The sequence below is a fragment of the Coturnix japonica genome, chromosome 2, assembly GCF_054131305.1.
Source record: "Coturnix japonica strain WE chromosome 2, WE-NBRP24, whole genome shotgun sequence".
NCBI classification, from domain to species: Eukaryota; Metazoa; Chordata; class Aves; order Galliformes; family Phasianidae; genus Coturnix; species Coturnix japonica.
The window spans coordinates 135,537,535-135,562,893 of record NC_140664.1 but is presented as its reverse complement, the minus strand read 5'-3'; the positions used below and the strand labels follow the sequence as shown (position 1 = coordinate 135,562,893).

Genomic DNA, 25,359 nt, shown 5'->3' with positions numbered 1-25,359 from the left:
CTTCAGTGCAGCTACCGGTACAGCACAGGAGAGGGCAAAGTGAAAGAATTGCTATGCTGTTATTTCTCCAAAAGGACAAAAAGACAATTCTAATCTGGCCAACCGAATTCTTCGGCTTGTACTTCTCTGCTGTAAGAAATGCTTTGTGTGAGTTATGGATCAGTTGACCTGCAGCACAGTAACGACGGAGCTGATGCTGCCCTTGTGTTCACCTCCAGCATTAAGCTCTAACACAGCAACCTGCTGCAGGGAACCAGCTTTAGCAGGAGGCTGGCATAGATCATCTCCAGAGGTCCCTCCCAACCTCTGCACTTCTGTGATTTGCCATGTCCCAAAGCCCATGAAAGTCACCAGGTACACTCACCATATCTCATCTTCTCAGGAAGAGTGGTAATGCATTAGAATGGGCTCCAGGGAAGTGGTAGAGTCATCATTCTGGAAGGTTTTCAAGGAATATGGAGATGTGGCACTGAGGGACATGGTTAATGGGCATGGTGGGGAAGGGTTGGGATTGGACCTGATGATTTTAGATGCCTTTTCCAGCCTTTATGATTCTGAAGGTCTTTTCTCCATGCCCACAAGCACACAACAAGTAAGGGACTGCATCACACAAAGAGAAACCTGGAATACACATCAGGTGCAGCTTCCTATAGGAGAAGGGTGAGCAGCCACCAGGACACACTGCCAGGAAGCTCTGGAGGTCATGGAACAAGCACTATGTGCTTCTTGTATAGCAACATGTTGGTGTTGGTGTTGGTGTTGGTGTTGGTGTTGGTGTTGGTGTTGGTGTTGGTGTTGGTGTTGGTGAGGTTCTGCTTGAGGCTAGAGATAGGTAGGATGGGCTTGGAGGTCCCTCACAGCTCTAGAGGAGAGAGAGATCCATTCTCTTTGTCATCAAAAAGGAGGAGAGGATGTAACAGGGATTGGAACTTCAGAGCCAGACAGTGGGATCTTTTGTGTCCATTAGGACATGGGCACTGGGAGAGAGGAAGAGAGGAAGGGAGGGAGGAAGGAAGAGATGGATGGAGGGACGGAGAGGGAGGAAGGGCGAGTAGACCACTTTCCACTTGTTCCATCTCCCCCCATAGCTGGCACACCTTGTGCTCCCCTCTCAGCCAAGTTGCCTCCATATCCTACACATGAATTGAAAAGGCCAAATAGAGCAAAAGGGAGCTGGCAATGCTGTTCTGCATCCTCTGCATGCTGCAAGGCTTCAGCCTGAATCCAGACCCACTGAGCAAAGGAAAGCTGTGTTCTGCCAGCGTGAGCATCCTTCCCCACTCACACAGATTAAATTGCACTGGCTCCTTCTTGCCTTATTATTTATCACTTGTTTTACTGTCACATCCACAGGTGCATACCGCTCTGCACTGGGCACTGTGCAAGCATACAAATAACCATGGTCCCTGTGCCAGCAGATCCAACAGCTCAGCACAGATCCGGCCCCAGGGGCTCATCCTGGGCAGGGAGTGCAACCCTTGAGCTCCAACACCACCCTGAGCTGACAGCTGCCCTCCTCTCCCCCAGTCACCTCCAAACCATTCACGGAGCGATTCTCCAAATGATTTTTCTGGAAAACCAATTAAAGGAGGAGTTACATCACACAGCAGCCAGCCCAACCGGCACTGAGTTGAGCTGATGAACCCTGCCTGTATTCTGGGCTCTGCACCACATCACAGCTCACAGCTGCTGCTGCTGCTGCCGTGCTGGAATTTGCAGCTCGCTATCTAAATATACAGCAACAAAAAAAACCTGACCAAAGCAGCTAAATATTATTGTCTGTGCTTAGATGGGCGGCACAGAGCCTGGTCTCCCAGAAAACCTCCAGTTACTTCGTTTTTTCCCCTGTGCAAAACCACAGACAAACAAAATCGGGAGGGGGTAGGGTGTGGAAAGAGGCAGAGAAGGAGACTTTCAGTGGGTGTGAAGTCAGCGCAGCCCAGGGCTTGGAAGTCAGGAAATTCCAGTCCCTACAGCCTGTGGCAGAGGACAGGATGTGCTGCCTTATGGAGGACCTTATGGGCTTGTGTTCCCCTCTGGGTGCTGCCACATATTACCTTCATACCTTTAGGTCATCATAACATGATGGAATCATAGAATGGTTTGACTTTGAAGGGACCTGAGAAATCATTGAGTTCCATCCCCCTGCTGTGGGCTGGTTGCCACCCACCAGGTCTGGCTGCCCAGGGCCCCATCCAGCCTGGCCTCCAGGAATGGGGCATCAACAATTTATCAGTGCAATCTATCATCACTCATCATCATCCAAGAAGTGTGCCCACCCCTCAGTATCCAGGCTGAGCTGCTTTAGGAAGCACAGAGCCTCACAGACCCTTCCCCTGTGTAGTTGGCAAGAAATAAAACAAGTCAGGTTGAGCTCAGTCTATGGCAGGAGCAGGGCTTGGCAGCAGGATGGGGGTCTAGGAAGGTGCCCATGAACCAGGTTGGCCCCCACCATCACTCAGGCAGAATTCTCAGCCCTCAGTTCCCTCCCATAAATCTTCCAGGTGAGCTCATCAGCACCACCATGCAGAATAAGCACTGCTGCAAATCAGTAGTCATGAATAATCACTCTGCCTGCTTTGAAAAGCTTCTTATCCTTTGCATAGGAGGCTCAAAGAAAAACTGGTATTAAACCAAGGACTACTGCTTGGTTTGGCCTCCAACCATGAGATGCTTGGTGGCATCTCACCCTGGTGACAGCCAGGTTCCCTGCCATGGGGACAACAGGGGTAAAGGAAGACGGTGCAGCAGCTCCAGCACCAGCTTGTGACTACATGTCCCCAAATGCTTTTGACTGTCTGTGGGATGCTGGGTGAGCTGCTTGATGTGCCTTAAGTTCTCCAACTACAATATGGGGATTAAACATCATTGGTGCAGGTGTTGTGATTTTACATCCATTACAAGGTGAGGAGCTTCTCCAGTACCAATAAGAAGAGTTTGTGCATGGCTGGAACTCAGGAATACAATCAACTTTCTCATGAAGAAAGCCCTAAGCCTTAATCTCTACTGCTGCATTTAACAAGGCTGTGAGCAGCTTCTCTTTGCCTGTGTTGAGTTGTGTACACCATGTCTACTATTAATATAGATGATTTCTTATCCTCTTTTCCTCATTTCTCCTTTTCACAGCCCAGTACATCCCAACCAGGAATTAAAGATACAAATGCAAAAGCTCCAGGTGTCCTTTAATTTCCCCCAGCTCTCCATCCTGCCTTTGAGTCCAGCTGGGTGAAAACCAGCAGCAGGTCTGCAAAGGAAAGGTGGAAAGCAGGAAAAAAGCAACTGGAGAAAGTGCTTGTGATGCTGTAGTTAAGCCTGTAGCAAAATATTTCCTTTGCTACCTATTTATTGGTATTCTTGTACACCAAGGAAAAGGTTATAAAAACAGTTGCTGGACCATGGGAAAATTTCTTTTTGCTGAGAAGGAAGGATTTTTGCAGAGCCTCCTCCAGTGGCTTTATGCACTTCTTCCATGTTGAGGTATAATTTCATATTCACATTTTCAATGCAGGATGACTGGGCCACACAGTGCATTTCTAGTCTGTACAGGGCATGTTTTCAATGTCATCCTCCTTCGTTTCACCTGCCCTCAGACCCAAACCTCTGCCTTTGGGTTCAGTAATTCATGCTCAGTAAGTCACCTTTGGAAAACAGAAGACCCGTCTGGTGTTAGAGAAAGTAGTAGCATGGGTGGTGAAATGTAAGCTGAGAGAAAGTGGGAGGCAGAAAAATGTGAAGAGCAAATAGCTGGAGAACGATCCAGAAACCTCAAAGCAATGCGAATGTCAAGAGAATGGAGAGCTGTTAAAATGTGCAGATGGTATGAAAACAAGATTGATGCTACATCGCAGTGGACGCAGGCTGGTGGGGCAAGCAGGTGCTTTTGGCCATGGAGGGGAAGTCTGAGGAAATGAATTCAATGCAGCCATGGGAAAAGTCAGATGCTTTGGAAGAAGGGGTGTGGGTCACACTCACACCTAGGAGATAGGGGCACACGTCTTGGAAAGCAATGACTCAGAGCAGATTGAGCACTGCTGGTAAGCAATCATCTATATGAAATCCCAGCAGTATCCTTGCCAAGAAGGTTGGAGTAATCCTTGGCCGCGCTGCTGGCAAATGTGAGGAGGGAGTGCTGAAGTGATGGGATCTCTGTAAACAACATTAGCGAGACCATTTCTGAAAAGTTATGCCTTGTTCTGATGTTCACATTTCCAAAAAAAGATCTTAAGAAAACAGGAAAGATTTGGAGAAGTCTTGCCAGCACTGGAAAAATGCTTTAGAGTAAGAAAGCATATCCAAGAAGAGATAAAGTGACTTTACTCCGGGTTACCAACGTTTGCCCAGGTATCAGTGATGGAGACTAGATCAAGAAAGGGTGTCATAGAGATGCAGCCTGAGAAATGCAGGTGCTGAGGTCACGTTTCACCTCTTCAAGCCTAGATGTTACATCCATGGCCCAAGTTTATCAGGTTTTTGGTACCAACTGCTCGTTATAATTGTAAATATCACATCTGATTGTGTTTGGCTCAGTAGTTTTGCTGGTCACATGTTTGAGGAGTAAATGGAACTGGCTTTTGGTACAAGGCTGTGGGAAGACCTGATTGCAGCCTTTCAGTATCTAAAGGGGGGGCGGAGGGGCTGTAAGAAAGGAAATAGGATCTTTAGACAGATCTGTTGTGACAGGACGAGGTGAAATGATATCACACTAAAAGAGGGGAGATTTAAACTGGATATAAGGAGGAGATTTGCTATGATAACTAGAACAGATTGCCCAGGGAGGTGGTGATTGCCCCATCGCTTCAGGCACTCAAGGTCAGGCTGGATGGGGCTCTGAGCACCTGCTCAAGCTGTAGGTGTCCCTGTTCATTGCAGGGGAGTTGGACCAGATGGCCTTTCAGGGTCCCTTCTAGCTCAATTCTGTAATTCTATGAAAAGCTTGAGGTTGTGCTACTTGTACCACCCACAGATGTGGATGGAACTGCTGCTCGTGTAGGTCATTGCTCTTGGGAGGTGTGATGGTACTGGGTGAACCACAGCACACAAAGTCATTTTGTGTGTTGAACAGAAGGCTGACAGAGGGGGACCTTTCTTAAATTACTCAGCCAAAAAGGTAGCAACCAAGGTAATTGGGCACGAAAGCTCTTTTTTTTTTTTTTTGCTAACTGTTAAAAAACATGGAGTAAAACAGATGGATAGAAAGCTTGTTGACACTGATGGGGATCTTTCCAAGTGAATTCAGTGGGGGTTTGGCTCAGGTACATATGCTCTTTGATATCAGTAGGCTGATCTCAACAGCAAATAAAATGGCCCCTGGATGTCACTGCTGTGCAACTGTAGAGCAGCAGAAGAGACTTATTCTATGGGATGTAAAGAAAATGGAATTAAGACCCAGAGAAAAGGCCTGGGTAACGTGAAGCATTGGCTCAGGCCTTTGGTTTTGCCTCCAGCAGAGACTGCAAATGACTGCAAGTTATCATCTGACAGATGCTCTGTAATGGCTCCAGTCCATGTCCTACTGCACAAGTGTATGCATCACAGCCAGTGCTACCGTCAAGCATGCATGGCCAAACCAGCCTTGGCTGCTGTTTTCTTTTTTGCAGTTTCTCCTCCTTCATTTTTCAATCTTCAGAAAATTAAAACAAAAAACAAATAAAACAACCCAACACTATCACCAAAACTTTAACTGATTTTACTATAAACTCTAAGCCTTTTGCTGATGTCTCCTTCAGTTTGCAAGTTTCAGTGTGAGCAGCGCTGCTCAGCTTAAGCTGATAATAACGAAGCCTAATGATGGCATTTAAACATATTATTTCCATCAACACTTTGCCTGGGGTTCAGCTTGATGGCGTTTAAGCATATCATTTTTATCAACAATTTGCCCAGGGTTCAGTTTGATGGAAAATGTTCAGATGAGTTACTTGCTTCTAGGAAGGCCCCAGTCTTGATTATTTGGGGTGGAGAAGAGATAAGAACCCAAATTCTTCACATTACTCCCGCAGTAATTCTCATGAAGGAAATCTGTGGAGTCAGCACAAGAACCTGTGGGACGAGCATGCTGTTGGTGGGATATAACTGAGTTTAATCTCAGAGTAAACAAGATGAGGAGGGAGAGAGGGCTGATTGCAGCACTTGTTTTCCCATTGGCTGCACTAAAAACCTTAAATTCTGATGAATTCTTGTGCACTGCACTGAATCAGAAGTCTTACCTCAAAACTGACTCCAACTTTGCAAAGAAGTCTGCAGGAATTTCTACCTAGCCAACTGCTGTCATTTATTTGAGCAGCTCAGTACATAATTAAGAAGCCTTGGAGCCTGGGACAGCCTTTTATCTTGAAAAGTGACTCTTCCAGGTAAGAAACTGAGACAAAGCAGTGGGAGATGTGGGATTTCTCTCACCTGATTTCATATATCCACAACACAGACATTTCCAGCTGAGCTGGTCACCCTAGGCTCCCTTTGTAGTCAGCAGAAACAGGCGCTTTTAGAGCATGATTCATCCGCCCTATTTTCAACATCTGTGTTGGGATATGGGGAATTACACTCAGACTCCAGAGCCTGAACAACTAAAGACCTTATCCAAACATCCCAAATAATACCCAAATATCCCAAATATTGGAGGTGTCCTGAGTATTCCTTCCTCCACCTTCTGCTTTCCTGTCCCCAGCTTCCCCCGTTGTCCCTATTCAGGGGACATCTCCAGGTCCCCAGGAGGTCTGAGAGGGAATGACATACCTGCAGGCTTGCATGGCTTCTCCTTTGGGCCATACTAAGGTTGTGATCCCCAAAATCTCTGAGCTTTACCACCTGATATTGGTTACGAGTTCTCCAAGGTGGTCATGGTTTATCCCCAGTTTTGGGGGTATTTGACTGCCTGCCCCCACTGTGTCTTAAACCCCCTTAGGCCAAGGGGAAGTTGTTGCTAAAATGCTTTGTTTCTTTATTCTGTGTTAGGTCAAGTTCAGGAATATCATCACTGCTTTTCATTCAGTCTTCTGTGGCAGAAGGACTGGACTGAATGGTTGGACTGGATGACCTTGGAGGTCTTTTCCAACCTTGGTGATTCTTTGATTCTAAGGAGAGGGATGTGCCTCACCTTATGGAAGAAGAAATATCTGTAATGTGATAGTTTGGGTCTAAATGGTCCATGGAACCCAAATCAACCACATAAATTTCTGTGGAAAGTAATAATTACATATCTAGCCCATTCTGTTCTATAGGTTTTACTAGGTCATCAGGTACCATCCTTCTTCAGACTCAAACATTTACCCTCTAATGAATCTGGAGCATGTTCTGCCCATTTCTAATGGGTTTTGGTCACCCCTTCATATATATTCCTGCCCCTGTTTTTTTTTGACTCACCCAAAAATAAGTGAAACCCATGACTCAGGTTTCTCCACCATCAGTGAGTTAATGAATTCTTCCTACGTCCTGTTCCACCACTGTGGGTCCTTTATACAAATCAGATACTTCTGAAAACCCCATGATGCATCCCACACCCCGAGGTGGGTTTGTCCATCAGTTTGCTGATGCTGACCTTTCATCATCTGCACAGAAAGGAGGGTAATTAGCAATAGGATGAGAGGGAATGACTTGAAGTTGCATCAGGGGAGGTTTGAGGTGGATATTAGGAAAAATTTATTCTCAGAAAGTGTGGTAATGCAGTGGCACAGGATGTTTGGGGAAGCGGTGGAGTCACCAGCGCTGGAGGTGTTCAGGAACCATGGAGATGTGGCACTGAGTGATATGGTCAGTGGCCAATATTGTTTATAGGTGGATGACTGGATTGGATGATCTTAGAGATCTTTTCCAACCTTAATGATATTACTGTTCTTTAATTCTGTGTGTGCCTTCTTCCAGCTCTGCTTTAACCACTGCAATTATTTTTGTGACACAGCCACAGGCTGAGCTGGCACCAAACCATGGCCGAGAACTGAGCATCTCCAGAGCCATCAGCAGCATCTGGAGCCACGCAGCCTCACTGCTGGCTTCCCTTCCCAATTCTGTAAATCATTCCCTAACAGGATGACAGGGATTACGTCAGTTTAATGATGCTCTCATCATTAGCAAGATCCAATTAACAGTGAAGACTAAAGAATCCTCAAACGTAAGCCTGCTAATTTAAATGCAGATAATTCAGGTACCAGTTGAGCACTTAAACCAAGACTGATGGTTGGACTAGATGATCTTAGTGGTCTTTTCCAACCTTAATGATTATTTGATTCTGTAATTCTATGATTTCAAAGGCCTTAATCTGTGTTGATAGCATGTACAAAGCCTGGTCAATTCTCATGAACTGCAAAGGGTTGCATCCTTCAAGATGGATGTGAGAAATCTGGATCAGAAAGACCTCCGGTTAAGGGACAGACAGAATCTCACAACCATTTAACAGATTACCATGTAAGAGGAAGGAAAAAAACAACGGAGACAGAGAGACCCAAGCACAGCTTTAAAATTTATTACCTTTTTTAATGACATTTCTTTTCTCTCTTACGCATGTGACTGGGTTATTTTACCAACCAATTCCAGCATCTTGAAAGCGCTCCATGTCACAAGGCAATGGTCCTGGAGCCCAGGCTGTCAGCTGAACTCTGGACGTTAATGGGTTTGCGTTGGTGGAAAACATTCCTGGACAAAACATCTCGATAAAAAAAAATAATGTCCAGAGGGTGACAAATGGCTGTAGTGAGGCCAGAGGAAAAGGGAGAGAGGGAGCAAGAACAATGCAGTAGAAAGGAAATAGAAATGGGAGGGAAAGAAAGGCACATAAAATATATATGTATTTCATATATACGTATATATGTCTAATAGAAAGCAGGCAATAAAAACAGGCATCCAGGCATGAGGGATGCAGAAGCAGCTGTGGTTTTATACATATTTATTGCAGAATGGAGTTGGGCAGCTTGAAACTTGAGGGAGAAAAAAAGAGAGAATAAGTTGATTTGATGAAATAATTATGAGCAGGAGAATGAGATGGAGAAGGGAAGAGAACGCTTTACAGCTGGCAGGCAAACATAAAGGCTGAGCAGATCTTCTGGAAACTGATGGAGATGTTAGCTTCTGTATTTGAGCTCTTCATACGCCTTCATGGCCCAAGTGTTCTACCCAGATGGACACGTCTTACACCAAAATGCTCCAGGCCTTAGCAGCTGTACCAGACAGTGCATGGTACTCCACTGGTTACCTGGAGTAAGATGAAGCCCTTTTGTCTCTATGCTCAGAAATTAACTTCCCTCAGCGTTTTTGCTGACCTTGAACAGTCTCAAACCAAGGGACAGTCCTCAGTCCCACTCCACCACCTGGGATATTAAATACAACCACAGGCTTCTCATCACCACAGTAGTGTCAAACTCCAGACAGAATCATGGGCAATGGTAGGGCAAAGCTATACAAATTTCACCCCAGTGCTGAACTAAAGCAGCTCTCTCTTTAGGAACCTTGGGGAGAAAGGAAACTCCTTTTCTCCTTCCAGAGAAAGTCACTCTCATTTTGTTTTCACTGACTTTAGCTGGTGCTTTACTGGTCCTTTGCCAGCTCAGGAGTCTCCTGGCTGTATTTATTCTGTGCTCAGGTCTGTAAAAAGTGGTTTCAGACTTCTGGAGTACCAGCTGAGTTCTCCCCAGACATGAAGGTCTCTCACTTTCTCTAGAGATACATGGATTTTTGCTCATTTGGAAAGCTTCTTGTTGGTCAGAGCAGCAGTAAATAAGGCATTATTGACCACACCATCCCTATGAGCAATGATGGATCATCACCATGAGAGTGTAACTTTTCAGAGGAAAAAGCTACTATTTCACAATGAAATGCTTTGAAGAGTGACCATCTGCAGCCGATCTCCTTATAGACAAAGGCTTGCTAAATAATAGAGCTGAACAGCATATTAATCGACAATATTTTTACATGTACCAGGTATTTAAGGATTTTCTGTTCTTGCTAATATTAAACTTTCTGCTTTTGAATAGCTGTAGAGTCTGATTGGTCTGAAAGCAGAAAGCTGACGCTGAAATTCAGTATCCCGGCGTGTGATTTATTGGTGGAGGTGCTCAAATATGGAAACTGGGACTTTGATCTTTTCATGAGAAATATTTTTCCCATCTGCAATCCAGGGGCATTTCTATCAGCTCCTTTATAACCACGTAATAGCTGTAAAATATGAAATGAGCCCGAATAACTATTAAGGAGGTGGGATTTTCCTCTAATCAATTAAGTTTTGAAAGCCCTCATCCTCCAGCAGCTATTTTAGCACTAGTGCACAAATGGGAATGTTCATGCAAAAGAAAAGAAAAAGATGGCACGCTTTTTTTTTTCCCCCAAGATCCTTGATGTCATAATGGATCTTCCTTTTCTATTAATTTTAAAAACATGTATTTATGTGTATGTGCTCAGCATTACCAGGACTGAGGATATTCCATCATTTTTTTTTTTATCCTTTCCTGAGCTATGTTTAACAATGTCAAAGCAAATCTGCTCTTAGGGCAAATCTCCTGACACAAGTGGAATCAAAGCCTTTGATCCCTGAACATTCTGCCCCCATCAGAACGGCTTCCCCCTGCTTGCTTAGTCACAAAATGGGAGTTGTGCTGGGATACAGCTGCCATGCCCACATTCACCTCAATGGTAAACATGAAAGGTCAAGCAGTTGCCTTCCCTTCGTCCACCATTGCTGTCACTCTATCACAGAGCACCGGAGTTGGGGCAAGGAAGTATTCTTTCCAGCGCTTTATGATAACATTTAGCTGTGTCTTCTCTCCAGCCTCTACCAATTCCTGCACCCAGCATTGGACTTGGCCACTGAGTAATGGAATAGCAAAGGAACCTCAGAGGAATCAAAGACAGTGTGCTGAAGAGCACGAGTCACTGTGAACCTTGACATTCCCTGGTGTGGCTTTGCATGGTGCTACAGATGATGGATGGAGGGATGAATGGAAGGATGGATGGATGGATGGATGGCAAGGATAGATGGATGGATGGATGGATGGATGGCAAGGATGGATGGGGGGATGGATGGATGGATGGATGGATGGATGGATGGATGGATCAATGGATGGATGGCAAGGATGGCAAGGATGGATGGATGGATGGATGGATGGATGGATGGATGGATGGATGGATGGCAAGGATGGATGGGGGGATGGATGGGGGGATGGATGGATGAATGGAAGGATGGATGGATGGATGGATGGATGGATGGATGGATGGATGGATGGATGGATGGCAAGGATGGATGGGGGGATGGATGGATGGATGGATGGATGGATGGATGGATGGATGGATGGATGGGGGGATGGATGGATGGATGGATGGATGGATGGATGGATGGATGGATGGATGGATGGATGGCAAGGATGGATGGGGGGATGGATGGATGGATGGATGGATGGATGGATGGATGGATGGATGGATGGAGGCTGAGAGGGAGGGAAGGTTAGATGAATGGAGGGATGAATGGCAGGGATTTCTGTCACAGAGAACTACTCAAGTGAAACACCAGAAACTACCAGGAAAGACTCCCCTTGGCACCCTGGATTTCTACCCTCCTGGTGCCCTAGTACTTCTTCCCCAGTCCCATACTGCCCTTCTGTTCAGGCCTTCATGTCAGCAGCAGCTTCTCAAAGCTAAATGTGCACATCAAAATGATCAGAGATGCTCTTTGAAGAGTGGGCAAGATTTTTTGTTGCAGATTCCCAGCTGCCTTTTCCTGCTAAACTTGCATTCCTGAGAATGCAAAGTGAGACAGGAACGTATGTACGGAGAACGTGTTACCCATAGCATCAGCTACTCCCACGGCCAGGAAAATATTTCCTGTGAGTTTCCTTCCTAGCAAAAGCCAAAAATCAGACCAGTTTTTCCCCTTGAATTTTCCAAACACTTTCTGGATTGTTCCTGAGTGTGTAGAGAGCTCTCATTTCATCCCACACCTCACAAGGAGTCTGGCGTAGAAATAGGTTGTGATAACGCTGCTATCATCATCTCCACTGGGCAGCCACCACTGCTTTACTTTTATTTGTGATACTGCAGTTCTCATCGACCCCAACTCAGACAGGAGCTGCCAGCAGTAACAGACATATAGAGTAATGATTAATGGCAGGTGATAAACAACAAAATAGAAGTCTCGGGCAGAGGATTCTCCATTCTTTTGAGGGGAAGGAACCGGTCTCTTTTTTTAAGCTCTTGCAGTGCCCAAGAGAAGCTGCACAACAGTGGTTTCCCATTTTTGTTTCAAGCTTATATACCCTCTACGGTATGCGTAGGCTTAGCAAGAGTAGGGCAAATGGAGCCTGCCCCAGGCAGTGGAACAGAATCTACAGTCCATGAAGATAAACACCATGGATGCTTTCTCCTACTCCTAAGCTTTCTTCATAAGCATGTCTGTAATCACAATGATGCCACCACTTCCACTATCTCTCAAACTACAGCCCACTGTTAATTATTTTTCATTAGCAACAACATTATCGTGACTACTATAGGATGAACATGTGTGATTAATTCTTCACTTTCTTAATTAAATACTTAATGATACTAATGAATTAAAGTGGGCCACTCATTCACAAGTACTTACAGAATCACAGAATGATAGCATTGTTTGAGTTGCATTGATTTCTGTTGTACGAAATGCCATGCTGAGCCATAGTGGCTGAAAACAGTGGGCTTTTTTTTTTAGTGATATGAAAGGGAGTGACCTGCTTGCCCCCAGTGCTGATGGATTTAACTCTGCAGCCTGTATGATAAGGTAGCTGTTGACAACTGACCTCAGCACAGGGCTCAGGCTCACACATCTGTACATGCAATAAGAGCCCTCAACAGCTTTGCATCTTCAGCTTGCACTGCTTCTGACACATGATGATGCCTTCTTATCATGGAATCATACAGAATCACAAGGCCATCACAATGGAAAGGACCTACAACACCTGCACTTCTGTCAGTTTGTGAGAAGGGGGCTGGCACTCAATGCCATTTTTTGCCCTCTTACACTCTTCTCCAGACTCTCGATCCCTTGGTGTCAATCTCTCAGCTCCAGTTCCTTTGCTGTAAGAAGGACCCAGGATTGGCCACGTCTGTGTATATTCTTCCCTTCCCTCTGTCTTGAATAGGTGTCATTTTGTGAAGCGCCTCAGCTTGCACCAACCCATCCAATTCCTTTGAAGTCAGTGTGACTTCAGGGTGCAAGGAGCCACCCCAGGGCATGGCTGATCTCTTTCATGTACCATGCAGTGCACAAACCGCAGTGTGCTGCAGACTGGGAAGTGCACCGAGACAAAAAGCACCATTGTATGTGAGTTGGTGTCAATTAACTCTAGGAACGTTTTGAATAAATTAAATTATGCTGCAATCTGAAGCTAAACTGATCCTTAATTAAAAAGATAAGATATATTTTTAATCCTCCTATGATTTCAAGAAAAGAAAAATGAAGTGTGGGAATCAGAGTCACCTTCCTCAATGGTTGAGCAGTTTCACAGCCCTGAGCAATGCAGCATGACTTCAGAGCTGTCCCCTGCTATAGCCCTGCCCTGAGCAGAGGATTGGACAAGGTGACCTCTAGGGACACCTTCCAACCCAAATCACTGCATGACTCTCAGCTATGCTGCTCTCAGCTTTTGGATGCTGAAGGATCAAGATTTGGTTTGGAGACTGGTTGGTGAGCAAGCGTAACAATGAAGGATGATAGAATCACAGAATCACCTGCATCATTAAAGTCTATCTGGTCCAAATTCCCTGCAATGAACAGGGACACCTACAGCTCCATCAGTTGCTGAAGGATGGTACATCAGGAAGAAGATGTTTGCTACAAGGGTAATGAAGCACCTGCACAGGCTGCCCAGAGAAGTGATGGGTGCCCTGTCCCCAGTGACACTCAAGGTCAGGCTGGACGGGGCTCTGGGCACCTGATGGAGCTGTGGGTTCCCTGTTCATTGCAGGGGGGTTGGACCAGATGGCTTTTCAGTACCCCTCACAACTCAAATGATTCGATGATTCTATGATTTGTCTCATTGACCAGGGGATGCACCCTGCCTGGAGCTCCTATAGCACAAAGGGATAACTTATGGCTAAATAACGCACTGCAAGGGAGCATAAATCACTACAAAAAGCCTGGAAGGAAAGGCTTACATAGGCACAATCTAGCCCATGGGAAGCAGTGGTTTTTGAGGCTGGGAGGAATGAAATATCAAGCCTGATACTTTCTTATAATGATTTAGTAGCACTGTAACCTCATTCACTTCACCTGAGCAACTCTCCCTTTATGTCAGTTATGAGAGAGAAGAATAAGGCTGAACAGAGTCCTTTTCCCTCGGCAGACCCAGTGCAGCCTGTCTTTTTGTTGACTCCAACTCCAGTCTTTTTTTCTCCATTATTAAAATTATTCTTTCCACCCAGTGCCTTTCATAGGCTGTTCTGCTGCAGTACAATAAAGCACGTATTTTAAAACATCACCACAAATCCAAAAGCTCCCCCACGCTCTGCAGCTGGGTCTGATCCTTTGCTCACAGCACAGAGTGGAGGAAGCCAAAGCACCCTGGTTGTCAGCAGAGCTGCTCCTTAAGGCCGTTACTTTTCCCAACAGCAAATCATGATGTAGTTGGTGGATGTCATAGAATCATAGAATCATAGAATCATAGAATCATAGAATCATAGAATCATAGAATGACTTGGGTTGGAAGGGACCTCAAAGGATCACCAATCTCCAACCCCCCTGCTGCAGGCAGGGCCACCAACCTCCATATCCAATACTAGACCAGGCTGCCCAGGGCCCATCCAACCTGGCCCTGAACACTTCCAGGAATGGTGCACCCACAGCCTCTCTGGGCAAACCATGTCCTATTATATCCTATGAACACAGTTATTTTGCACATTTATTGCTCCCAGGTCTCAAAGCTGTTGCAATAAACAAAGTTAAGCCATTCAAGAGGTTGTCACCTTCAGGACACAATATTTTTGAGCATTTTTATTTAAATACGTATAATCCCCAGTCAGTAAAGCTTTTATGGGCATACTCATAGAAAGAATCAGGACAGACATTCAGAGATAAAGCTGTACCAACCCAATCATGGATGCTTTCATTCTTAGACTTCTACTCCGAATATTGAAACTCACACCGTCTTCTCACAGATATGGTGAAAAAATTTCCCTTTCGTTTGGTGTCTCAGAATTTCCAAAAGGAAAATCACGGAGCCAGCCCAGAAATTCATAAGGAACATATTATATATACTGCCCTCTTCCTGAGAATGCCGTAGATTTAGGATAATTGCTTGTTCTGTGGGTAAAAGAAAGAGAACTACTGTAGTAGTCTGTGCGTATTTGATTTTAACTGGAGTCCAGCCTGAGGAAAGGCTGAAGGATTACGATTTTAACATCACTTAATTTCTTTAGATTATTTTGACATGAGACTGCGTGGTTTGCAGCTGTGTTTGGTTTCATGGTTGAAGCCTGGGGCTGGGAGAGGGAGAGAGGAACCCAAACCCTGTTCTTGTATCACCATTTATTTCCTGGGTGGTCCTGGAGAAAACCACCTGCAATTCCTTGCTGGATGTCTGGGTAATGCTGCTCCCCACATAGCAGGACCAGGCTCTGGCAAAGCAGCTGGAGCTGGAAGTGCTGTGAAATGACCCATCTGCAGGACAGAGGTGTATCTGGTGGGCAAAGCATTCACCTCTGGTTTGGGAGGATGTAAAAGAACACACCAAATAGATGGCAGGGTGGTTGTTGGTCATGGATCTCTTGGAGAGCCGAGTCTGCATGCTGGACTGGAGGGATATATATGGGTTACTCCAAAAGTTGTGCCTCTGATTTATTTCCATGAAAATGACAGCAGAAACTAAGGGCACAATAACACAGTTGGGTAGAGCAACAAAATTTAATGGGATGTTGTTGGTAAGGTTCAGCCTCTACTGACATCTCACCAGCATCCTCCTCTGTTATGTTGGCCTCTCATAGGCCAACATAATAAAATAGAAGGCATTACTTTTGGAGCAGCCCTCATAGATAGGAACCTCAGAATGCACCTCCACTGGCAAAGACTTCAGCATGATCCTGGCAGTATTAATTTCACCTAATTTCAGCATCCCTACAGGTCATTTAGGACATACCTCTATGAGTACTACATATGATTACTACACAACTCTTGTCCTTCCACCCAGCCCAGTGGATATGCACAATTGTCCCACAGGGACACAAACAAGAGCTACACCACAAATATAGATCTACCTCCCAGCACCATTTATTGGCACCACGTAATGACAGCATCTCAGAGAACACCATATTGCTCTCTCCAACCCCCTGAGAGGAGGTTGTGATAAGGTGGGGGTTGGTCTCTGCTCCCTGGTTACAGTGATAGGATGACAGGTGATGGGTAGTGCCAGGAGAGGTTCAGGTTGAATATTTGGAGCAATGTCTTCTTATAAAGAGTGGTGATGCAGCAACACAGGCTGCCCAGGGAGGTGGTGGAGTCATCATCACTGAAGATGTTCCAGAACCATGGAGATGTGGCACTGAGGATATGGTCAGTGGACATGGTGGGGGTTGGTTGGGGTTGGATTTGGGGATCTCAGTGGTCTTTAACAACTTTTATGGTTCTTTGATAAAGACCCTGAGGCAGGGACACAGCAAGTGTTGTCTGCACCCAGCAGTGCCATGCCCAGGAATGCCAGGACTGCGAGTCTGGGAGCCAGCAGCTGGGAGAGCCCTGCATGCTGGGCTGCCTTCCCTCCTGTCTCACCTCCCCAGGCACTGCATACCCATCAAGCCTTTCATCCACTAAGATAATTAAGGGCATAGGAGAAATTAAGCTAATTTTGTCTGGGCTGTTGCATCTCTCTTATCAGTTCTTGCTCCCCTGCTTGTTCCACATGTATAATTACAGCAAGTTTGTCTGCTAAGAGATGAAGCACCTTGCTTTTCAGGACCAGTTTCAGCTGTTCAGTCAGAGCTCACACTGCCTCTCATTCACTGCAGGAAATTCCTCCTTGCACACATACTCACGTGCAAATCCCCCCTTTAAGCACCCTCGTGATACTGCAGCTCCAAAGGGCTGCAAATCCATCACTGACCTCCCCTTCCACCCCTGCCCCTTGGGCACTGAGTGACATCTGTGCCATTTTTTAATGCAACCATCATAGTTGCTGTGGTGACCCTAAAACACATCCCAGGTCAAGCTGTGGCTGTTGCAGCCACTCTCACTCTGAGCACCAGCAATAGGTTTAGGAGAGGGATGAAGCAAAGCAGCACCACAGAGCATAAGGACACAAGGCCTTTCCATCCTCTGCTGGAGAAAAGATGAGCATCATCAAGCCTGGCACCTTTGTGTAAGCTCAGTGTGTCCTCAGGCAGCAGATAGCCCAAAAAACAAGAGGCACATCTGGTAGGGAGGGGGGAAATGTGCTCACCACCAGGTTGTCAGTATTGTGTGTGCTCCAGGGAGCCAGACAGGCTCAGCCACACCACTGGGTCACCACTTCAAGATCAGGAAGGACCACATCTAGGTGAACATATGAAAGTCTTAGAAGCTGGTGCTGCCATCCAGAAGGGCACTGAGTGCTGATTTATGCCTTGAAAGTGATGGCAATCCATCCCACAGCTGTGATTACCTGTTCCACACTTCTCTGCCTTTCAGGATTCTGCTTTCCTGCTGGATTTATGGCACTCCAAACAAGCAGTACTTCATCAAACCTGGGTTTGGGTCAACACAGCTTTCCCCTCTATTTTACTCTCCTGCCTCAGGTTCAAGGGTGCAACGTGTCAGAATGTAAAGAGCTACTGAGGGCTACCAGAGCCACGGTTGCTGGTTTTATTTTATTTTTTATTGCAGCATGATTCTCACAAATGTAAGGTTATAAATTCTTTTTTTTTTTTCTTTTCTTTATAGCTATAGTTGCCTCTGCTCAATGTCTTCAATAGGATGAGAGAGAATGGCCTCAAGTTGCACCAGGGGTGGTTCGGATTGGATATTAGGAAATATATCTTCTCAGAAGCAGCAATGCACTGGAAAAGACTGCCCAGGGAAGTGGAAGAGTCACTGCCCAAGAAATGCGGAGATGTGGCCCTGAGAGACATAGTTTAGTGGGTAATATTGGTGGTAGGTGGACAGCTGGGCTAGATGATCTCAGAGGTCTTTTCCAAGCTTAATGCTTCTGTGATTTTAAAGTCCATCTAAGCCTGAGCATGAAAACCGAGGTTACGGGTCACATGAAAGGTGATCCCTCCACCTAAACCAGCAGTCTCAAGAGTCTGTAGAAATAAAATTTGCAACGATGACACTGAAACGTCATCAAGCCAAAGCCTGTGCTAAAACCAGGACTGCCAAAGAGTCCTATAAGTCAGCAAGCTGGAAAAAAAAGATACTACTTCTCTTAAGTGGGTTTTCATTGCATGACCTTTCAGGTTCAGCTGATGGGTACGAATCGATACGGCATCAGGTCAAAACCAAGGTTGAATTGCAGTTGGCTTTCGTGACCACACTCTCATAAATATGAGATGAGCAACACTTGCAGGAAATGCTGTGGTTGCCTCTGACAACAACTTCGGGTCTTACCACAAGGTGGTTATTGATCCCAGTGCTTAACAACCTGATGAATATCCTTTAGAAACCAATAATATCTCCCACAGTCAATTAGGCTGTAAATTACTGGTAATTATTTCCATAATTTTGGAGTTCGACCTATTTTATTATTATTATTATTTTTAAATAAGAGATATCATCACAGCTTATTTTCATTAAAAATGCTTAAGATCTGTTAATGGGAGTGGGTGCTATGGCTCGTTTAAATGAAACATGTTCTCAAAGTCTTTGCTGAATCAAAGCTTAGAGCTCTCCCAACATATCTTTATTGCTTTTTTTTTTTTTCCCCCCCTTTTTTTTCTTTTATTTCATTCACCTTCAATAGTTACAACATCCTCAGGGCAGAGATTGCTCGATACCAGTTTCTGCTGTGAGGTTGGGGGTGCTTTGCTGCCAACAGGATATAGCCTTGCGATAAGGCACAGCTCTGTGTGCTGCAATACGAGCTACCAACGCTTGATGCATCTGATTCTGAACCATGCAAAACAAGAACACTGCATTCCTTTACCTTCCATTCACTCATTTCACCACAAGGGCTGTTATGCAGCCATTTGACTGTGGGTGTGAAAGATTAACATCTATGGTGGCAGAGCCAAACCCTGACTGGGGATAATTATGCAGAAGGTATCTCATCCTCCCTGGGGTCACTATTCTACCAAGTGCTTTTACTCAGCCTGCCAGTTTTAGGGGGAGATAAGCTTGCTTGAACACGCCCCTGGCACTGCTGTTAATATTGAGTAGGTCTGGCTGTTCATTTCCTCTTCTACCTACTATCTTCTGTGCTCTTTTCAATGAGCAGACATACATATACGCCTCCTACTTTGAAAACTGGAGTAAGGATGTTCCTGTTGACTCATAACCTGAAGACTCCAGGAAAAGCTCAGCCATTAAAGCATAGTTTGGTGATAAGCCAAATCAAGTTTCTACCATCTCCAGTAGTTGTTGGTTGAGTGGGAGATGGAGACAATGCTGATTAAGCCTATTGGAATACACTTTGGTCTTGTTCCCTTTACCAAGTCCACACAGGGAGGTAAAGAATATATTCAGATCTCTGCAATAAAAGGGTGAGATTCCTCTTGCCTAACCTTTACACAGTAAATACTTACAGTGGCACCCCCGTCTCTCTTTAGAACCACTGGTAAGAAGATGTTAGATTTACTTGACCTACTTTAAAAATCAAATTGAAATCATGTTCCATTAGTTCCTACTGCTCCCCACTTTCATAAGCAGAGTCCTGAGAACAGCCCAGAGGCAGAAGCCCACCACCATGAGAGCCTGCTTTGTCCCTTGCATTCCCCTCTCTCGGTGAGATGCAGGCTATGCTTACACGTCAGCTTCTGGCATCTGAGGTGCAACAGGTGATGGATTCAGCTGTGTGAAGGTAAGGATATGTGATTTTTTCCCTCAGTTACTGAAGAACAAGGAAAAATACCTCCCAGCTAAGGCCATCTGTTCCTTGAGGATGTGGGCTTTTTATTGCTTTGTTTGTTCATTGATCAAATAGCACAGCAGAAGAGGTATTGGGTTGAGTGACTCTACTATCCCAACAGGTGACTGGACAGACCACGAGCAGAAAACTGGTCCTACACCTGCAAAGGACCCCTAAAAACAACCTAAAGTCTCATAGACCAACAGTTTGGTGTGAAGATGACAGAGGACAGACTGTTCTGCTGCCTTTTATGGAGGAAAGAAGCCTTTGTCCGGGGTCTAGGCTGAAAGACATCTGAATTTTTTAGAACTAGAGGCAAAAAAAAAAATAAAGGCAGCCCAGATGAAAGACATATCAGCCAACTTTCAGGAAACTCCCCCAAACCTTGACACATTCCAGTCACCAGAGGTACAAATAGAAACGTAGAAGCCGTGGTGTGAAATTGTAGGACCTTGTTTATTCTGCACTTCCTGTCTGCAAAGTGTCTTGGCATATATCTGAACTGCCGACTTGGCATCGCATCCTAGAAGAACACATGTCAAATACTGCATTTATGTTTATAAGAACGAGTTGCACTTATTTTTATGCCTTTCTAATGCAGATGCAGCTGAACTATACTACTGATTCATGTATACACCTCTTTTCCATATAGATGATGACTGCGTCAGAAAAGCCAGCACTCTGAAATAGCACACAGTGAAATACCACAGCAATTCTCATTTGAAGTCTATAGTGGGAGAGAAATCTCCAAAAATGAAGGGCAAGGTTCCTAATCCATAGCAGCTTTTTGCCAGAAAGATGTGGGAGAGAAGAAACAGGATGCATCCTGCATGAATCATCACTGCAACCACCCTGGATTTATTAACTGAAATAATGAGGAACACCAAAAAGGATTAAAACCTCAAAATGCCTGTTGGAAGGCATCTTCTCAAGGACTGACTCTTGTGAGCTATTGCCATAGACTTCCTGTTGATAGTAAAGCAGCCAGGACTAAAACAGCCAAGATTTCAAGACCAAATAATGTGTTAAAAAATAAATAAATAGATAGACATTCGTCATCAGTGTCTATCACAAAAAGAGATGAATACATCCCCAGCAACTTTCCAAAAACCATTGCTTGAGATTCTGGTAGCTGGGGACAACAGGCTGAAAGGATGAGGAACCCATGAATCTGTGGAGTGATCTAGTAGGAAGGAGCAAGACTTTCTCTTTACGCCATAACCAGCTTCTGTGCTCTGTATTTTACAAGTTTCATTTTTAAGGTTGGACCAATAGATTCCATTGAAATGCAGCTCATGGCTACCATGGACCCCAAATAAAAATACATGCTTTACCCAAAGGGTTCTCCTGGTTCTGCAGAGCTCTCCTTGGCAGCTGGCTCCTGGAGGGAAGCCATTTCCCAGGATGCTGATTCCCTTTGCTATTCTCTGTGAGCTCCTGATGAGGACCCTTCATTTCTCTGCTCAGGTTCCCCCTATTTCTGCCCTTGACTTCTTCATTCTCCATGGTCCGCAGTGCTTCCTCCTGCAGTGGGTTCAACTCCATGAGCTTCCTCTGGGTTTACAGCTCACAGTCACTGTGTTGCCCTCCATTTTCCATGTCCTAGCCTTTGTTTCTGCCCCTCTTTCTCCCAGATTTGGACTGAAAGATTTGGGTTCTCAATGGAGAAGAATACCATGTTACTCTTAGGCAATAAATCCAGCAGAGTGAGGGTCCAGAGCATCTTTCCAGTGCAGGAACGTCCCCTGGAAGAAACTGGAGGAAAAGCTTTGCTCAGCATCACTTCAACAACTCAACGTAAGAAGTGAGTCATAAAAACATAAAAAAAGACCAAAAACATGAAAACATAAAAACAGGTACATTGCTCTCACCTCTGCAAAGTCTGGAAATGATCAGCATGAATTTACCAGAGAGAGAGGAACAAAGTGAGAAGGTCCTAGACATCCATAGCAGAAGGAATGTTGGGAGATCAGTGGTCTCCCTGCCATCTGTGTGCTCTGCTCTATTGCAGGCTCTCCCTGTATTCAACAGTGTTCAGCTGAGGAGGCTGAATACCTCGCTATTTTTACAAATAAATGTTAATAGGATTAATTGCCAGTACTCCAGGAATGGTGCCAGGGCTAAAAAGTATCTACTAAGAAACTACCAAGAAATACTGTTAAGCAGGATCTAGGAAAAAAGCCAGACACAAAAATTTATGATGCTTATCTCTGCAATAATAATTTCATGGTGGTTAACCAAGGAGCAGAACAAAGGTCATCAGTTTCATATCAGCTGGAGTTTGTGCAATCCTTTGTTTTCTTCTATGTGAGCTTGCCCTGCAAGTTTGATGCAGGAGACCCTAGAAATGAATGGAAAAGCTTGGAAGTTCAGAATGTGCCATTTGCATCTCATTCTTTGCTCAAGACCAAAGAACAGTGGATGTCCAAACCAGAAACCTTCCCTTTACTGGTCAAAACCCAACCCAGCTCCTAATGCAGGATTAGCACCTTTCACCTCATTTCATTAAATGAGTTATCCATAGGACAGGTATGATGAACATCCGTGTTACCGAAACCCCATAGATTAACATGTACAGTCAGGAGAGGTTATCTAATAATTTCACTCTTGTGCAAATAAACATGAGGCTCGACCTCATCTTGGGTTCTTCTGCTTTCCAGCAGGAAGAGGGACAAACAAGAGACCCTTGGAGACCTCTGAAAATAAATAAAAGGAGATGAGGCTCTTTCTTATTGCTATTTTCTCTTATTATGGTAGAAATAATTCTAGAGAAAACATACACTTTGCTTCTTGACACAGCTGCCAAAACTCTCAGTTTTACAGAGAGGATTGGGTTTCAGAATCTTTCCAAACCAGCCCCCACAAAATTAATTGACCATCCAGGAATCTTGGCTTCGGATGTTATTTATTTTGAAGGTAAAGTTCTGATCCCAGCGACTGTAGAGAAAACCTTGAGAATACAATCTTTCTGACTCAGAGGGTGGGATTCAGCAGCCCACGCACAGAGCCTGGTGCCATCCAAGATGCCCTTGTGCATCTGAGGCACATCCCACGGGGCTGGCAAAGTGACACAGTTAAGGGCAGACGAGTGCTTTTCAGAAGCAAAAGCTGGAGTCTGAGAGCCTCTAGCATCCAACTCAGCTCAAGGAAATGGTGTTTGAACATCTGAATTAAACACCACCACACACGTACAGCACAGATATCAGCAAATCAGTCAGTCACTCAATCAGTCACAAGAGATATTCCCAAATCTTCAGATTTCACGCTGGTTCTGGAGGCAATTTAAGCACTATTTTTCAATGCTCAGGACTCTGTTAGAAACACTCTATTTGCTTCACCGACACTTCCGAGCATACTGAAGCATTCATCTGGCCCAGGCTCCATGGTCCCCACCCTGTCTCTAATGTCCTCTTCTTCATCTTCTGTCCTTCTGGGGCTCCAGTACAGCTATGGGATTCATAATTCCCTGTCTGATCTTCAAGCTACAAGAAAAATACATATATATATATACACACATATATATGTGTGTTTTCTTTTTCTTTTCAAAAGAGAGATGTGCAAAATGCAGGAGGCAAAGACTTTCCACAAGGCCAAAGGGAAAGAGCCGTGACATGGTTTATGGAGCCCAGTGGGGCAATAGAAAGGGCTGGCATGCAAACCATCAGCAGCTTTGGGGCAGCATTACCTCAGAAAATCAGAGCTTTCACGGAAAAGCAGGATATTTTTAGGTTACCGAGAGTATTTAAATCATCTTGGAGTACATTAAAATTATAGTAATTATCCCACCTTCTCATGTGGGATTCTGGGAGGTGATAGATTGGTGGATTGTGCTGGTGGAGTCATCCTCGGCAAGGTCCTTCTGCAAAACAGAAGGATTTTCTTTCCACATTTTACAGCTGCAGCATTCCTGGCCCATTAATACTTGACGACTGGATGCTGCGATCTGCTCACATCGCACCCTCCCTTTGCAGTTCTGCTTCTTGCAGCACTCTGGAGCAGAGACAAATTTCTGCAAAACAAAAGTGCATTTACACATGTCCAGAGTTGTGAGCCTGGAGGATTTCCAACTCTGTGTCACCTCAGAAGTAGCCCCACACCACTGTCATCATGGAGGATCATAGAATCATAGAATCACCAAGGCTGGAAAAGATCTTCAAGATCATCCAGTCCAACCATCCACCTACCACCAATATTTCCCCACCAAATCGTGTCCCTCAGTGCAATATCTGAACGTGGTTCAGAGGTGACTCAATCACCTCCCTGGGCAGCCCATTCCAGTGCCTGACCATGTTTTCAGAAAAGAAATATTTCCTAATTTCCTAGTAACCTGAACGTCCCCTGGTGCAACTTGAGGTCATTCCCTCTCATCTTACTGCTGTTACCTGGGAGAAGAAGCTGATCACTCACCTCACTAGAACCTCCTTTCAGGGTGTTGTAGAAAACAATAAGGTCTCCCCTGAGCCTCCTCTTCTGCAGTTTGAACAGTCCCAGATGGATCTCCAACCCAGCGTTATCTTGGAGGTCCCAAACGTCCCAGTGTGAGTCACCATGGATAACCTCCAGCCCAGCATCACCATGGAGTTCCTACAAAGCCATGACAACTGGATCTTCAGAGTCTTGTAGCGTGTGATCCCTCCACTGAGAGCCCAAACAAGATGGGCTTCTTCTTTTCCAAGAAGAAACTAATAGGTATCCTTTAGTGGAGGCAAGAAATTCCCATCATAGCAAACCCAGAGGAGGGGATCCTGGCTACCACATTGTCCCAGGACAGGCTGCTGTTCACTGCTCCTCCTCTCTTCTATCTCCGACTGAGAACCCTTCATCACTCTCCTCAGACCATGCCTGCATCTGAACATTCCCTGCCTCACACCCATGTTCTCTGGCCCATTCCCAGTTCTTCCAGCAGCATGTTCTTGATTATTTACTCTCTGAAAGTGCTGCAGAAAAATGATGCTCTTCCTGAATACTAACAAAGAAAAAAAAAAAAAATTCCATTCCTAGTCTGTGTGTTTTCCTCTGTTTGAAGTTCTCCATTACTGCTGAAAGGCTCTGTGACCCTTGGAGATATTTGATCCCAGTGACCTCTGGTGCTTGGGACACTGATATGATCCCACTCTGAGTTTATTCTTGAACAGAGCTCATATATCCATCCATCCTTTTATCCATACATAAAACGATTGTCCCCTTTATCTCTCTCATTCCAGTGCTATCTGATCAATTTTTGTCTTTCCTTACACTTCTTTCATCAAATTAATATCTTTCCCCTGAGGGAAATCTCCCGGATTTTCTCTTTTTACACCCTGTCATGTCCCAGTCCAACTTCCCTTCTCCAGACCCGATCCCCTTCTCTCCACACTGCCAATTCACAGTTGCTTTACATATTCAG

The 25,359-nt window shown here is 45.0% G+C and overlaps 2 long non-coding RNA genes across 4 annotated transcripts; one reads left to right on the top strand and one right to left on the bottom strand.

Moving 5' to 3' along the window:
- The first annotated feature begins 6,184 nt into the window (after positions 1 to 6,184).
- On the top strand, positions 6,185 to 21,312 carry LOC107308857 (uncharacterized). Its single transcript, XR_001552947.3, has 2 exons — positions 6,185 to 6,347; positions 20,095 to 21,312. It is a non-coding gene; the product is annotated as an uncharacterized LOC107308857 (long non-coding RNA).
- LOC107308856 (uncharacterized) lies at positions 20,411 to 24,877 on the bottom strand. Of its 3 annotated transcripts, none has more exons than XR_014943218.1 (3): positions 24,381 to 24,877; positions 23,760 to 23,982; positions 20,411 to 21,728 (listed from the first exon to the last, which is right to left on the bottom strand). It is a non-coding gene; the product is annotated as an uncharacterized LOC107308856 (long non-coding RNA). The 3 variants fall into 3 exon arrangements; XR_014943219.1 differs by lacking the exon at positions 20,411 to 21,728 and adding an exon at positions 22,862 to 23,455 and having other exon boundaries at positions 23,760 to 23,832; positions 24,381 to 24,757; XR_004306338.2 differs by lacking the exons at positions 20,411 to 21,728; positions 24,381 to 24,877 and adding an exon at positions 22,862 to 23,455 and having other exon boundaries at positions 23,760 to 23,927.
- Positions 24,878 to 25,359: the final 482 nt, after the last annotated feature.